At 28.8% G+C, this 17,913-nt stretch overlaps 1 long non-coding RNA gene across 1 annotated transcript; it reads left to right on the top strand.

Moving 5' to 3' along the window:
• The first annotated feature begins 3,513 nt into the window (after positions 1-3,513).
• On the top strand, positions 3,514-5,876 carry LOC130954987 (uncharacterized). Its single transcript, XR_009076545.1, has 4 exons — positions 3,514-3,828; positions 4,472-4,713; positions 4,819-4,950; positions 5,062-5,876. It is a non-coding gene; the product is annotated as an uncharacterized LOC130954987 (long non-coding RNA).
• The last annotated feature ends 12,037 nt before the right edge of the window (positions 5,877-17,913 follow it).

The following is a 17,913-nucleotide window of genomic DNA, read 5'->3' as shown; positions in this document are numbered from 1 at the left end:
AATGTTGATGGCATTACTTTTTTTGATGTCATCGTTTGAGTTTGAGGGACTAATTGTCTCTTTTTATCTCTCCCTACATGTGTGCATCCGTAACGATCATGTAAGTAAAATGGGAGCCACATCACATGTCTCTGTTACGTTTGATGGACCCGGATGGACGGAGGGATCAAAATGTCCAACTTTTGAAGAGGTCAGGGACTTAAAAGTATTTTCTAATCCTCAGATACTTAAATGTATAGGAGGCAAAAAGTTAAGAATCTATTTGTCATTTTCTAAAAAAAATAAAGGCATCATGTGCAATGCACATTTTTGGTCAAAAATTAACTATAATCTTCATTTTTTTACCAATATCACTCTTCACCAAAGAAATCCCTAATGATATAAACTATCATATTAATAACTAATTGAGGCATGACTAAATCGAAACATTTTAAATTTTATATTAAGGCAAAAAAAATTATTTTGAGGTGTACCTGAAATGGATTGTAAGAAAATGGATTTGAAAAGAAAGTCGGAGATGATGGTAAATGCGCCTGGGATGGCTTCACGTCAGTTCTAGAACAACAATTACAGGTACCTGCAAAGGAGTTTAATTCCTGAGTCAGCAAAAATTCAAGTAGGATAAGTCTAGAGTGTATAAAATGTACTAACGTAGAATGATGACATAACCATTAGAAGAAGAGATCTTATCTGATCAAGGTGGGAAGTTATCCCCTCATTGTCTGGGAGGTTATTGTAATCCCTGTAACTGAAGTAATGGAGGGGGAGCTCTAACTTGCTCCCCAAGCCAGTCGAACTCAGGTCTTAGAATCCAAGTCTAATGTTATTCGGGTATATGGACCCGCGATTGGGTCTGACCTCCATAACGGGCTAGGTTGTAAGGACATTATGAGGACCATCTTTGAGTAACAGTCTAAGTCGTAAATACGAATTGTTTGTTTGTTGGTCACCGAGCTTGGCAAGTTGAGAGGTCGACAATTGTCCGAGTAGGAGCCAGATCGATCTGATTGTCGGAGTCAATCGTGATGTCTTGTTTCTCATGTCAGATTATGCTTAACACAAGACGAATCTCTACATGGTTTCACTATAGATCAAGTCGAAAACTTCACGTAATTCTTGGGAAGAATGTCATTGCTTTAATTGTTCTCATGTTTTATCAGTTTTATTGATAACCGCACCTAGCATTTAAATCCTTACAAAATTACCATAATGTCCCTAATTATACTTATTTATAACCCTTCTCTTTCTTTGCATTCTTCTTCTTTCGATTCATATTTCTCTTCATTCAACTTTGCATTCTCTCATTTCTATTTCCTTTGTTGGTACTCCCAGGATTTACAAAGTGTTCTTTGTTTTTTTCTCATTTCATCTTCATCAGGTTGGTTTTTTTTTTTTTACTTTCACCATACTTTATGCTTTACTCTTTCTTCTTTTTCTTTTCATCTTGCCAATATACTAGTATTTTTGATGCTATGTGATTCTTGATACCTTCTACAGGTGGTGACGCTGTCATTATGGTGGTGGCTTTGTTCCTAAATAAGTACTTATTTTTTGGAAGTTTTGATTGCTTGTGGTCCCCACCCCACAAACCTTTTTTTCTTCTTCCACATTTTTAAGTAGTCATTCAATTTTACTTTTGTAGGTATCTGACCTCATAACCAAATCGATTGTTAATGAGATACCTTCCAACATACTTGTAAGTTTAGCTTAGATGGATACTACTGTCTCGAGCGTCCCTCACTTTATCTACATGTACGAGTGTCTCTTTATTATAAGGTTGGGATAAAGATCCTTTTTATCAAGTTTGAGTATGTTGTCCTTTACGCATGTAAAGTGACTCCTACTCAACTCCATCCAAACTTTTGGACCTTCATGCTAGGATTCCAAGTTATGTGTTGGACACTTTGACTTGTTTGCTCCCTCCGGATTTTCCTTCACCTCTTCACCTGGCAAAGCCCTTCAGTGTCAAAAAATAACAATAGGTTTTCGTCCGAGCTCACCAAGATTAGAAGATCTTCCAGATTTTTTAGGACTCTTTCCACGATTTTCAAAAACTTTTACTTTAAGGTGAGGCCCTGCTCGACTTTCAAGCTTTTTTCCAAAACAAAAAAGACGAGTACATATTTCGCTTATATTGGCATTCTAAACTTGAGAATGATGACCTTAATGAGGAGAAGCTTTTCGTTGAGATTTTGAACGAGTGTTAGGGTTATGGTTTTGACCACCATTTTCACAAAAATGCTCTTCATCGAGTTACGGAGTTTTATTCGAACGGAGTTAGGTAGATGTCTTTTTTATAATATAGTTATGATATACTTACTGCTTATTTAATTTTATCTTTTCTTTTTCCTGCAGAGAGGATGACCAGTGCATCTGAATCCTACAAGCGCATGAAACAAGGATGAAATTATGAAAGTTGAGCGGCGAGAAACAAATTTATGAGAGTTTATAGCTATGGCGATGGCTAGAAAATTTAGTGGATGGTGTTATTGTCTTTCACTATTTGGAAATTAAAAGAGTCGAGGAGGTAGTGTGGAGAATTGAAAATTGGGATAAAGTAAAAATATAGTTATAATTGAAAATTTAATATTAGATTGTTTAAGAAGAGGATAATTTAAAATTTTAGATAAATTTTTAGTGTCTAGATATTTTAGTTAATATAACCCATCTTTTATAATTATAACGTAAATTTTGATTTTTAGTAATAAATATGTCAGCATTTTTAAACACAAAAAATTATATATAAATAAAAAATTAACTATTAAATTAGTTACTATATACTTATATATAAATAATATAAATATTATTTAATTTATTTTTAATATGTATTTTGAATTTTAGTATATACTACTAGTGAAGGTACCCGTGCTACGCTTGGGATTGATCATGGTTTGCCGGTTTAAAGCTATTATTATATTTTGATTAGAATGGATCCTGACATCACGAGGGATGAATCTATCATTAATGAATTATAAGATTTTATTAACTCCCCTGAATGAATGGAACTCGTAAGTGCATCTTGTGCATGCATTGATTCGAATGATGATGAAAAAGGAATTTATCAATTTGGTTTTATTTTCTCTGCTTATACTTTTTAAATTAAATATTTGTTTTGATACGATAATAAATTTCTACATATTGATACATTAAAAATATGAATAAATAATAATATCATATATAAAATTTATTTATACATCAATATTTACTTTTTTTAAAAAATATATATTATATTACTATTTTTACTAAAATATTCTTATAATTTAATAAAAATAAAAAATATTATTTTATTTTATTTTTTAAAAGATATAAATATTTTTTTTATGTTAGACAAAAATTACTTTTTTAAAATAATCAAATTATTTAATTTTACAATTTTAAAATTTAAATAATTTAAAAAACAAAAACAAAAAAAATTTAATTATTTATTTATACTAAAAAAAATTATTTCAATCTTATTAGCATCTTCCATGAACCCTAATCAATCATTCATACAAAAAAAAAAAAAATAAATAAACAAATCTAAAAAATACTAAAAAAATATCACTTTATTCTTTGTTTTTCTGGGTTTCTCACCCAACCTCCATATCTCTTCTCTGTCGTGCTGTTAGTATCTCCCTCTCTTCTCTTCACGCTCGTCTCTTCTCTCCGGTAAAGAAGATGAAGAAGTTTTCTCCACGGCTCCCAGCCAAGGTCACCGTAGCATCCGTCGCGTGCCTCACCCAGCCGAGGAGAATGTCTTCGCGTCAGAGAGCGTCACCGCCTTCCTCATTCTAGAGAGCGTCGCCGTCTTCCTTGTTCTTTATCACCGTCATCAGCCTCTCTCTTCCGGTAACTCCCTCTCTATGATTTTAATTATTATAGCATTGTTGTGAAAAAAGAAGGAATACGAAATAACTATAGCGAATACATAAGATGGATTGGTTAATTACAAATAATTTTGCATCGTTTGAGCTAAGAAAGACAAATACAATGCATAGTATGAACTAAAGTGTGTGATTGCATTATTATTATTCATGTTTCTGAACAATCTAATTGACAATGATGTATTTGGATATAAAGTTGAATTTTAAGACATTGATGCAGAATTGGTGGTTAAAAACATGGAAGATGTTTTGTCTATTCTTCAAATTTGTTAGTATGGCAACATCAATCAATTTCAAGTAATCAAATATTGTTGACGATTTTATGATGTATGTGTAACAAGTATCAGGTTCTAGTTCATGTGATTTTCCATGTCTATATATTCTTTTAAACACTTTAATTTCTCTCGCTGTTGGATTAAGCAAAAAAGAAAAGAAAAGGCATTACCAAATTTGATGTGTTCTTGTTGCCTTTGAAGAAGGGGTGGTGTAACTAGAAATTGAAACCATTACATCATGGATTTGGATACCTATAGACAAACTTCCTATGATGGTCTTAGCTTTGGTTAGATCTCTAATTCATTCTTTTTATTTATTTATTGAGTGTGTAGAGGCTGAAAAGGAGGAAACCTTAAACCCTATCAATGCTAAACTTAACTACTCAAGGATGGTAGATAAAAAGAGTTTAGTTGCTATTTTTTACTTTCAATTATTAGAGGCCGCAACAAACAGCTTTAGCAACAGCAATGTTATGGCAGAGAGTGGTTCTAGAATTGTTTACAGAGCTCATCTTGATGAGAATTTCCATTCAGCTATTAAGAAAGCAGATAGTGATGCTGATAGAGAATTTGAGGTGATGGTCCTCTATTACTATTAAAAATTAGAAGATATCCATATCAATATTTAATATCTAGGTTTGTTGCACTCATTTGCCTTTGATGGTTACATCAAACTGCAGAATGAAATGAATTGGCTGAGCAAGATTCGGCATTAGAATATCATAAAACTCATGGCTATTGTATTCATGGTGAATCAAGATTCCTTGTTTATGAATTGATGGAGAATGGATCATTGGAAACTCAATTGCATGGTACATTAATTTCATTTCATTCATGTTGATTCAGAAGAAATACATAAAAATGATCTATAGTTGGGAACTAAAGCATCTTATATTGTTTGTTTATATTAACCATAATTGTAGGGCCTAATCGTGGATCATCTTTAACTTGGTATCTCCGTTTAAGAGTTGCTGTTGATGCTGCCAGGTGATTTTGTCACACTTTGTCTGTCAAAAATTGCTAGTAAAGTATTCTTGTCTTGTATATACCATAATGATTAACGACTGATGCATATTTGACTTTGTTAGAGCATTAGAATATCTACTTTGTAACTGAAGTTTGAGCTTTAATAACCTATCTTTTGTACTAGCTATCAAACTTGCATCACAATCTTGATCATGCAAGCATTTAACAAATCATTTGACAACATATAAAAACTTTGGGATGGAACAGCCAAATGGCTTCCATTTCCACTTCTCATAGTCAGAATCTGGCCTCCCATTCTTTTGACAAGTTACTACTGTGCTGAGATAGGGACAGTTGCAATCATAGAGAGGGTAAGACTCATCAAATACCCATTTTCCAACTGAAAAGTCACATTTCCTCCAAGAACTTTTTTGGGTTTGCATCAAGTTAACATCTTTAAATTCCATGGCAAGCCAGTTGAACTCATCCTCTGGGTTGATTAGTGACAGTGTGCAGTGCAAGATGCTGCAGAAAGAAGAGAAAGGACCACAAGTGAAGCTTTGGTTTTGCCATGGAAGCACTAGGTGTGAGAGTATAGTATAGTATGACTTGTAGAAGAGAACAAGATCCTTTTGTTTCTACTGTCTTGCTACAAAGTTTGTAGCATACATGTAACTCTTTGATATTGTAAAAGTAAAACGACTTAGTATCATTATTAATGTTATTATGTAAGATTTTTTTTTCTTTCTTTCATTCTAAAGATAAATACCAAAATGGCTCTTTAAATTGTATTATGCCAAAAGTTAAATACTCAAATTTTAATTTGTGACCCATGTTAGACCTAAATTCATCTCTGACAATAGTAAACTGAGTTGGCACATTAAGTTGATATCATATGCGAATGAAATTGACATTTTTTTGTGGCAGCAATGGAAATCACTTAGAATGACGCTAGAAGAGAGGAAGAGTATCAGTTAATGAGTTTGTAGAATAAATCATTAGCAATTTACAAAGTTGTTCAACTTCCTGGCAATAAATATCTATTTGAAGCTTTGTTCTTTAGTCAAAGTTAAAATATAATTCCAGTTCAAAAAGGATACAATATAATAATTGATAAAAGAAAGAATAAATGGTTTAATGGTTCATATGAATAAATAATGAAAACTTGTTTGGGCTTGACCTTTCTTTAACATAATTAGTCGCATTCTTGTTCCTCATCATCAGTAGTAACTAAACAGAAAGATCAGATAACTCCTTCCTTATGAGTTAGTTTCAACATTTTGGTTTTTATTCCATATTCAGAAACTGCTTTTGTTTATTCAATTGCATTCACCAACAACTAATTCTACAAGACAATGGTAGCACTGAATTTATTTAACTACACGTTCCTAATAAACCTCTGTAATATCAGCTTCTGTTGTTGTTTATACTTTATACGATAACTAGTAATTTATTTATACCTATATATTGCTAGTAACTTTTAATATTATTCCAAATATGAGAACTTGCCTAGCTTACAACACAAAAGTGGTTCAAGGGATAAAAATACTAGAGTGAAAATTAAGCTTCATATAAATTTAAATATAATTGAACTAAAGATAGAAACATCAATTTTCAAAAAGAGCCCATAAAAAATATAGTGTATGATAATTTTTTAAGTAAAAGAGATTAAACTAACAACTCTTAATATAAATCAAACATGACTACATGACAATTACGAATTTTTAATTTTTGTTTGAATATTTTTGTTTATGCTTATTGTGATTCCTGGTACGTAGCAGAGTCAATGACATTATGCAGCATTAACTTGTGGGGCTTTAGAATCAAATCCAACGCAAGTCGCATCCTTATACCATCATTAACCTAAAAAATATTTTAGGTTACCAACAAAACCATACACATTAGTAAATGGGGTACTATTTTTTTTAAGCAAAAGAAAATTACATTTATTGTATAACTATACGTCTTTCTGTAGTTTGTCATCCAAGTTGCCACCCATACACCACAGTCATTACCGTGTTAAATAAGACGCGGTTAGTTTATGCAGATAAACATTTTAAAGAGAAAAACACAAATACAAATATTCATTACGAGATGGGAGCTTGTTCTCCTGTTTCTAGCATATCCACAAATGCAAAATCAAGTATCCGTGACCTAAATAGAGTGCTGTATTTATAGATCGAGTCATACTTGAGCATATCTTCCAGATATATTGCCTATTTATATAGAAAAAAATTAAATAAAGGATGATATTTGAAACTTTTAAAAAAATATCATAAAAGTGAAAATGGAAAATGTTAATTTACTAGCTTTACAATACTCGATCTCTTTCCCTCTTTATTTGAAACAATCGGTAGAGAGTCTAGCAGAACTGTTTGATGATTGCACAAATAAAAAACAACTAGATACCAATACGTGTTGTTTTCATTGACAGGTAAAAAAATCTAGTACCAACATTCACGTATTAGAATATTACTAGATACAAAAGATTTTAAAATAAAAAGTATAGATCAGTTCATAAAGATAAAAGCCATTAAAAAATAAAAAAATAAAAAATACAATAAATCATATACCTTTTTTAGACCTTCATCAACTTTTTCCATGAAAGCTTTTTGATAATATTTCAACAAAACTTCAATTTTCGTACCACATTTCAGTATGAATTGCTGAATTTAATAGTTAGGGGCTAAGTCAGTGACACTAATTATACAATAAGATAAAATAAATAAAAACTGTAACAAGCCTGAAAAAGACATGGCGTACCGAAAAAACAGCCGGCAAATACCAGTATATTTGACATCCTATTCCTTTCTCCTATACGGTTAACATAGTAGCCACCAAATTCAACACCTATGAGGTAATTAATAAATTTATTAAGAATCGAAAGTATGCTAGAGATAGTAGTTTAATTATGCACTTACATCCCTATGTACCCATTCCTAGGGAATTAATAACTTGAGTTGTCATGAGTTCCCCTAAACTTGTTTGTTGTTGCCAATACCTCATCGCTGCAAACATGAAACACATTAATCTTGTATCATTTTTAAGCTTTAATTGTACTCGACCTTTTTGTTGTTTAGGGAATGCATGCTAATAGCATATCCATTTGATGTACTTTTTTTTAAGAGTGCCTTTTACTCCTCGGTTAGGGATTTGTGTGAGGTCCTTAGTGTAGTTATTTTATTTTTTGAAAATTTGTCGTTAATAGAGGCAATATTCACACCAATTATACTCTTAGACAAATGTGAATTCCAGACAATTCTTCTTTTGGTCGCAGATACCTTCTTATCGTATACACTTGTATGCTTTGATAGTTTTTTTATTTTTATCAGAGTCAGACTAATGATATTGTAGAGACTTTAGCAATTTAAGAATTTCATCTGTATCTCTTGGATTAGTAGAATGAAAAGGATACAAGAGAGTAGAATGCAAAAAATTTGTGATAGTTGGACCTATGATAAATGATGGTAGAAATAGGTTGTATAGCGATAGATGCATGATTGTCGGAGATTGGTTAGAATATACTACAGCAGTATAAAATGTGTGGTACATAGAATAAAAATATTGGGATATGTGAGGTATATTATTGAAGTATGGATGATGTAAGAGCTGGTTATCAATAACATTAATACTAACCTCTCTTGTGTCTCTTTTTTTCTCGCTTTGTTGAGGTGGTCCAAATGATTCTCACTTACACACGTCAATCACTCAAGAATATATGTAACAAAATTAGAATAATATGGTGAATATAGTTTGCTAATAATATGTTGAGCAGTGTCTTTATACATAGAATAAAAGTTTGTTTGCTCGTTCTTTATTTCTGAAAAATTATCTTTTAAAAAGATTTCATTATTTTATATTTATATCATATAATATAATTACAAGGTATGTGCATCTTTTATGATTGTAATTTAAAAAGATTTACTATTTAAAGTAGATATTATTTTTATTTAAAAATTATTTAAAATAGGTATTATTATTTAAACTTATTATTCTATGTGATAATAAATATATAATTTTTAATAATAAATATTTTTTTTCAAAAATAATTTTGAATTGGAAACTTTTTATTTTTATTCAGACATCATTCATAGTAGATATTATAGTACCAGCTTATACTCTATGTGATAATAAATACATAATATTTAATAATAAATATATAATTTTTTAAAAATCATACATTACTGAAAACTTATTATTTTGATATAAAAATTCATAGTATATATAGTTATTTAAATTTATTATTCCACGTGATAATAAATACATAATATTTAATAATAAAGATATAATTATTTTAAATCATATATTATTGTAAACTTATTATTTTTATTTCAAAATTATTCATAATAGATATATATTACTATTTAAATTTATTATTCCACGAGATAATAAATATATAATTTTTTTAAATCATATATAACTGGAAATTTATTATTTTTATTTAGAAATGATTCAAATAGATATTATTATTCTAACTTACTCTAACTTATTACTCTACGTAATATTAGCCTTCAAACTTGTAATTTTTACATATAATATTTTATTATGGATGAATATATGATTTACTTATAAATAATAAAATTTGTGTTATTCATGTTGATTATAATATTAATTAGATTGTCAATAATCAGATTGAATTCATATTTAATACAGATTTACCTTAAATTGATATATAATAATAACTCTCTTTTATCATTATTATGTATTTTTTCTCAAACACATAATATTACAAGCTAATTATAATGGTAAAAACGCGTAGAAATAATTGGGCTGGTTCTGTTAAGGCAAGTTCTATTCCTAACATGAAGATCCGTCAAGAACAAATTGAAATTTTGAACAAGTACGTACTAATTTTTTTTATTATTCTTGTTTCATAAACTTATTCTCAATGTTCTTCTATTATTTTCTCGTAACGAGTCTATTTAGTCACATCTTCAATTAAAAAAATAAGATATGTATTATGTTGCAATATTTTTTAATTTAGAGTTATAAAAAACTATTTTAAAGAAAAGAAAGACGAAAGAATAGCCTTAGGGTTTAGGATTTGGTCACTCATTTGTCTCTCACTCCCCACTGTGTGACGCGGAGGAACAGAATCAAAGTGCGGTGGAATGGGGAGAGCGTGGAGTTTGGATTCGACAAAGAGGGAGCGCATCATGGAGATGGTTATTGATGTCGCGAGAAGGTAGGAAGAGAGAATGGGAGAGGTTTGTGTGCTTGCGGCGAAGAGGACGAGGGTAAGAAGGAAGAGAAGCGTGGCAATGCCAAGTCTGAAAACGACGATATGTCTTCGTTGTTGTCGTGGTCACAGTGGATGTGCCAGTTGGTGCTTTGGTTTCATCATTTTCTCTGTTCTTGTGTTTTGTATTTGTCCTATTCGCAGTCGTCTGCCCTATTGCGCACACAGTCGCACACATCTCTAGGTTTATTCCAAGGGGGTGACAATGACATATCTCTTATATCTGATTACAGGGAATTTGGATTTGTAATTTGATGAATGATCTATTATGATCTGGATTTAGTTGTTTATTTTATATTTCAATTTGTCACTTGATTAATATCTCGTTATTATTTTTATTTTAACATCCTTATTAACTCTTTTTTAATGTTATAGTGAACATGATCCATCATTGAAGGACAAAGTGACTTTAGACTCATTAACTAATTCTATTGAACAATTGACTCAACTAATCCAATCTTTTATTCAACGGTTGGAAAATAATGTCAGCTCCCCCTATAAGGTGATTAAGGTCTTTGGTTCCAATTCTAAGACTCTTAATCAATAAAGTCATACGTTGAATAATCCATTGTTGTTATGTTCTATTGAGAAGGGAAGGACGGATTTGTCCATTGCTAAAAAAAGGAGAAGAGACTTACTTGCTCCAATTATAGGTGAGTACTAAGTAATAAGTGGTTTAGTTTTTTTTTTTATTATTATTATTATTATAGTAGTAACAACTTTTTTTTATGTAGTGGGTGCAAGTGTCTTTTAGACCAATAGTTTCGATGGGTTGGGATGATACTAAACTTGCAATTGTAGCATACTTGTATGGTAATATATTGGTAGATAAGTAAGTAAACTCAATAAGAATATTGTTTTTTAACGGTGTTGTGGATTTGTTTAGCTATTTTTATTTATGTTAATTTCTCTTTGGCAGCTATGAGAAGGATATAGTATTTTTAGGGGTTACAACTTGTAGATATGTATTCAGGAGTTTGATGCCGAGCAAGCTAATTGATTCTCTTGTGCTATTCTTAGTAGCAGATATGATGAAGACAGGGTTGACCAGAGAATTGGTTTTTACCTTCAGCTTTTGTGGTAAGTATATAGGAGTATATATTAAAATAATACTGGTATTTGTTATTGTATTGCGCATATAAACAAGTGGCAAAAATAATGTAGATGATAGAGAAGACAAAAATGGATCCCAACTGTTTGGAGTATTGTATCACAGATGTTTATTTGGGTAAAGTTGACTGCTTAAAAAGTGTAAAAATTGTTGCATACATCATATAACATAACATACTGCATTTATGTTTAATATACATAAAATTTGTTTTCGTATAAAAAAAGTTTGTCATATAAAATCATATGCTTGTTATTCAAGTAAGTTTATATCATTTTTAAATTCAAATTAGCAAATATTGGTATAAAATAAATTTAATAACTAAAATGACTTTCTCTTGATTAGGTGTTTATCCCTGTATCTAAAGCTATTGACTAAGGACATGAACACTGGTACTTCGTAGTGATCGACTATGTTAAAGGACAAATCATTTTGCTAAATCCATTTTCCATTGAGAAATAGTTCAAGAAAAAGAGGACAGCCTTGAAATTAGTAAATATATTTTCTGTTTTTTTTTTGTTAATTATCTAGATATATGACTAAAAAAGCAAACTCTTACATAGACATAAACAGGCAATTTTTTTAGACGAAGTATTGGAAAACTCTTCTATTGTACGACTTTGAAGAACTCTTTAAATTATGAAGAAATCAGATTTGGAGTGGTCTCAAAATCGTAGAATGAACAATCTTCCAATACTTCATCTAAAAAACTGGCATGTTTATGTCTCTGTCATTATTTTCTTTTTTAGTCATATATCTAGATAATTAACAAAAAAATAGAAACTATATTTACTAATTTCAAGGTTGTCCTCTTTTTCTTGAACTATTTCTCAATCGGAAATTGGTCTAACAAAATGATTTGTCCTTTAACACGATCGATCACTACGAGGTAATAGTGTTCATGATCTTCGTCAATAGCTTCAGATACAGGGATAAACACCTAATCAACAGAAAGTCATTTTAGTTATTAAATTTATTTTATACCAAGATTTGCTAATTTGAATTTAAAAATGATATAAACTTACTTGAATAACAAGCATATGATTTTATACGACAAACTTTTTTTATACGAAAACAAATTTTATGTATATTAAACATAAATGCATTATGTTATGTTATATGATGTATGCAACAATTTTTACGCTTTTTAAGCAGTCAACTTTACCCAAATAAACATTTGTGATACAATACTCCAAACAGTTGGGATCCATTTTTGTCTTCTCTATCATCTACATTATTTTTGCCACTTGTTTATATGTGCAATACAATAACAAATACCAGTATTATTTTAATATACACTCCTATATACTTACCACAAAAGTTGAAGGTAAAAACAAATTCTCTGGTCAACTCTGTCTTCATCATATCTGCTACTAAGAATAGCACAAGAGAATCAATTGGCTTGCTTGGCATCAAACTCCTGAATACATCTCTACGAGCTGTAATCCCTAAAAGTACTATATCATCTTCATAGCTGCCAAAGATAAATTAACATAAATAAAAATAGCTAAATAAAACCACAACACCGTTAAAAAACAACATTTTTATTGAGTTTACTTACTTATCTACCAATATATTACCATACAAGTATGCTTCAATTGCAAGTTCAGTATTGTCTAAACCCTTCGAAGCTATTGGTCTAAAAGACACTTGCACCCACTAAATATAAAAAAAAGTTACTGTTGAAATAATAATAATAAAATCAAACTATTTATTACTAAGAGTGTGTTTGGGGTTCACGTTGGGGAATAAAAAAACCCGTTTGAGCGTCTTAAACGTCCCATTGTTACGTTTGGCAACTTTTTGGAACCCTAACCCATAAGTGCTTTCACCTCTAAACGTACATTCACGTGAAGCTAAAAATTCTAGCTTCTGCGTTCACGTTGGGAAGATTAATTACTGTTGGAGGAATTAGCTAAGAAATTTATTTCGTATCTACCAACTGTACCCTTCATTTCTTCTATCAAAAGGATGCACATAACCACGTAATTTTACAGTAGTACACTGTATGTTCTTCGTTACAGATTTTTTTTTCATCAAACTCTTTCAGATTTATTTTCATCACTGTCAAGGTAAAGATTTTAATTTTTTTATTATTATTACTTCTTTCTTTTATATTTTGATTTTTATGTTTTTTATTGTATTTTTTATTTATATGATAAATATTTTTCATATGATTTTTTTAGTGTTATGATGTTATTTTTTTATTTTCTATTCTTATATTTTTATTGTATTTTTTTATTTTTTTTTGTGACATTGTATTTTTTTATTTATATGACAACTATTGTTGATATAAATTTTATTTTTATTAATTTTTATTATTTTATTTATATAAATTATTTTTTCTATCCTTTATTGTACTATATTTATGTTATGTATAAAATTTTTTATTTTTTTATTTGATTTTATTCATATAAATTTTATTTACTTTTTATTATAATTTTTTTATTCATATGATATATATTATTGGTTGTAATTATTATATACTATGTTTGTATGAATTTTTTTTGTTTTTGTTTTTTATTTTTATTGTACTTCTTAGGGTACTTTTTTTTATTATATACTAATTATAAGTAACAAAAGAGTCATAAATAATAAAAATTTATAATCCAAAATGATACTAAATTAAAGAGTACTAACGGCACTAAAATAAATTATAAAATATTTTCTTTTTGTTTGATATTATAAAATGTATAGTATTCTCTTTTATATTTTTATTTCTTATTATTATTTAGTTCATATGAATTTTTTTATCATTTACTATTCTTTATGTTTAATATGTAAGGTGTCTTTTTTATTTTTATTTGACTTTGTTCTTTTTTATTTTTTACTTATTTTTATCATTGACCTTTTTTATATTAGTTTTTTCAGTGTTCTAATCTCTTAGGTATGTTATTAATTTTTTTATGGTATTCTTATTATTTTTTGTTCATATGAATTCTATTTTTTTTCTCTTTTATGTACGATGTTTATATCTTATACGAAGTTTATTTTATTTTTCTTATTTGATATAGTTCATATGATTTTTTTATCTTTTATTATATTTTTTTTATTCATATGAAATATATTGTTGGTTTATTTTATTTTTCTTATTTGATATAGTTCATATGATTTTTTTATCTTTTATTATATTTTTTTATTCATATGAAATATATTGTTGGTTTTATAAAATTTTTATCGTTTTTATTTACATGAGTTCTCGTTTTATATTTTATTATATTTTATTTTTGTTTTGGCTAAAATTTTTTATTTTTTATTCGACTATATAAAATTTATAATTATAATTTTCATATATTTTATTGTAAATTTTTTTATAATATAGATTAATTGATCCCATTAGAAAAAGACAAACTAAATAAAAAATTATTCATAACTATTAATAAAATTATGAATGTTAGATGCCAAAAAAATTTTGTAAGAATAAAATTATTGAGAGTACAGTATAAAAAGATGACATATTTGATTAAATATTCTTTTATATATATATATCTAAAATTTATATTTTTTAATAGAATAACGAGTAACAATGAATCTCTAAAGACAAAAGTAGCATGAGACATGGAGACTACTAGACAATTTATTCAAACATGTTTAGATCAAGTTGCTAAACAGTAACGTAGTGAAACCACTCTTATAAAAAAAAGTTGGAAGGATGCTTTATCTCAATTTAATAAAAAAACTGAAAAACAATATAATAAGATTCAATTAAAAAATAATTAGGACAATTTTAAGAAGAAATGGTCAACATGGTACAAACTTTTTGGCAAAAAAGTGGGTTTAGAATGGGATTATACTAAACATACCGTTAATGCACTAAATGAATGGTGGGAGATAAAACAATTGGTACGTAGTAACTTATTATTAAAGTAAAAATCTGAACTTTAATTTTAGTAATAAGTCTTGTGTTGATTAGTTGTACACATGCAGAAAAATTCCTTATATGGAAAATTCAGGAATAAAAGGCTTCCTTTTAAAGATGAGTTAACTATATTATTTAAAGATGTTATGGCTGACAGCAAATTTGCTTGGGCTCCCTCATATGGGATGTTACCTAGTGGCATAGAAAAAGATGGTGATGGATATCGACCATATTTTGAGGAAGGTCATGTTGATATAGAAGAAGGTTCTGGAGATAGTGAAGAAGGTATAGGTGCTAGTGTGGGAATTAGTTCTGAATTTTAACACATAAATCTTAGCTCTTTTCAAAAAAATAGTAGTCAAAAGAGTATGGAAAAAAAGAAAGAGGGACGTGGTTTGTGAAACAACAAAAAAAAGAAAATTTTAAAGTCCCTACCTTTGCAGATGCAATAAGTAGAATTTCCTCTGCATCTGAATCACATTCAACTATTGTGTCCATATTGCATCTATTGGGGAAATAATGACTGAGATTCAAAAGATGGAAATGATCACTAGTGATTTCGATTTTCATAGTCGTTGATGTAAACTAATGATGTTTAAACTTGCTAGAGAAATGTTTGTACCCTTAAAAGGATATGAGCAAAGATTGTTGGATTGGCTTAAACATGTAGCATATAATCCACTACCATTCATGCAAAATTATTTTTTTTTTCATGCAAAACTAATTAAGTTATTATTGTACTCCATTTTAATTTGTCCATGAATTTTTTGTTATGCTAGGATAAGACAATAGAAAAATTTATGTGTTGCTTATTTATCATTTTATAATATAATATTTGTGGTACTTAATTACTGTTCTTATTATATATAATTTATTTCTTAGCTTAGTATTGATAAAATTTTATTTATATTTTTACGTAGGACTTAATTTTTGTTAATTAATTTGGAATGAAAATGGAGTATTTGTTTGAAGAGTATGAAAAAGAATAACATGAAGAATCAAAATTACTTTCCATTATAGAAGAAGAAACAAATGAAATTGAAAATATTTATGTATTAATTGGTCAATATGCAGTCAATTATCTATGCAAAAAACCATACAGAACTAGTGAACAAACAAGTTATTTATGGGTGCAAAAAATTTTATGTGGCCATGGCATTCATTGTTATGAAATGTTTTGGATGGAAAAACATATTTTTTTTTTAATTTTGTGATGAATTAGTTGAACAAGGATTAAAATGTACAAGACAAATGGGAGTTCAGGAAATGGTTGCAATGTTCTTAGATACGGTTGGTCATGGAGTAGGTAATAGGATGATACAAGAAAGGTTTCAACATTCTGGAGAGATAGTAAGTAGACATTTTCATGAGGTATTGGTTGCTTATTTGAGATTATCTATTAAATATATTAAGCCATCGGATCCTAAGTTTCAGAATGTTCATAGCAAAATAAAAAATGACCAACGATATTGGCCATTTTTTAAAAATGCTATAGGAGCAATTGATGGTACTCATATCCCATGTGTGGTTAGCCCAAGTGATCAACTCAAATTTATTGGAAGAAAAAGATATCCAACACAAAATATAATGGATGTATGTGATTGGGACATGTGCTTTATTTTTGCTATACCTGGATGGGAAGGCACTGTGCATGATGCTCGTGCATTTGATAATGCTATTACAACTCCTACCATGAATTTTCCACATCCTCCTTCAGGTTAATTTTTATCATTTTCTTACAAATAAGCTATATTTACTTGGTTATCATGTAACTAATATTATTCCTCATTAGGTAAATATTATGTGGTAGATGTCGGTTATCCAACATCGAAAGGATATATTGGTCCATATAAATGTGAGCGCTATCATCTTGCAGATTTTAGGCGTTCTTCTGGATTTACAAATCATAATGAAGTATTTAATTATTATCACTCAAGCTTAAGATTCACAATAGAAAGAACTTTTAGCGTGTGAAAAAATAGATTTGCTATCTTGCGACACATGCCCAAGTTCAAAATTGAAACTCAAGTGCAGATAGTGTGTGCAACAATGGCTATTCATAATTTTATTAAAAGACATTCTGAAACAGATACTGAGTTTAATCAATATGAACATGCAAATATTCTTGATGGAGAAGATAATAGTTATGTTGGTGAAAGCTCAGATCAAACTCTAACCATTAATTCTTCTGTAGAAATGGACCGTGTTCGAGACTCGATTAGGGATCAAATTATTAATCACATGCTGTAGAAATAATAGTATTCTTATGTACTAATTTTGTATAAGATATTATTTCTTATGTATTTCATTAGTGTTTTATCTTTTAATTTAATATTTATTAGTGTTTTTATGTATTAAAATATATTTTGTATTAAAATATATTGTTTGTAAAATAATAGAATAATACAAAAAATTATTTTAATTGATGTCTCTTTTAGTAATTTTTCATCTAAAAGTGATTTTGAGTAGTATAATCCAAACAACATTTAATTTACTATAATCCATTTTGATATAAAGATTGCCAAACATAAATCACGTTAACACAAACTTACTTTTCATCAAAATTAAGTTTGCAAAATCACTTTTATGCAAACTCCTGTTTG

This window comes from Arachis stenosperma, chromosome 10 (assembly GCF_014773155.1).
Source record: "Arachis stenosperma cultivar V10309 chromosome 10, arast.V10309.gnm1.PFL2, whole genome shotgun sequence".
Lineage (NCBI taxonomy): Eukaryota > Viridiplantae > Streptophyta > Magnoliopsida > Fabales > Fabaceae > Arachis > Arachis stenosperma.
This window is presented reverse-complemented; position numbering and strand designations above follow the sequence as displayed.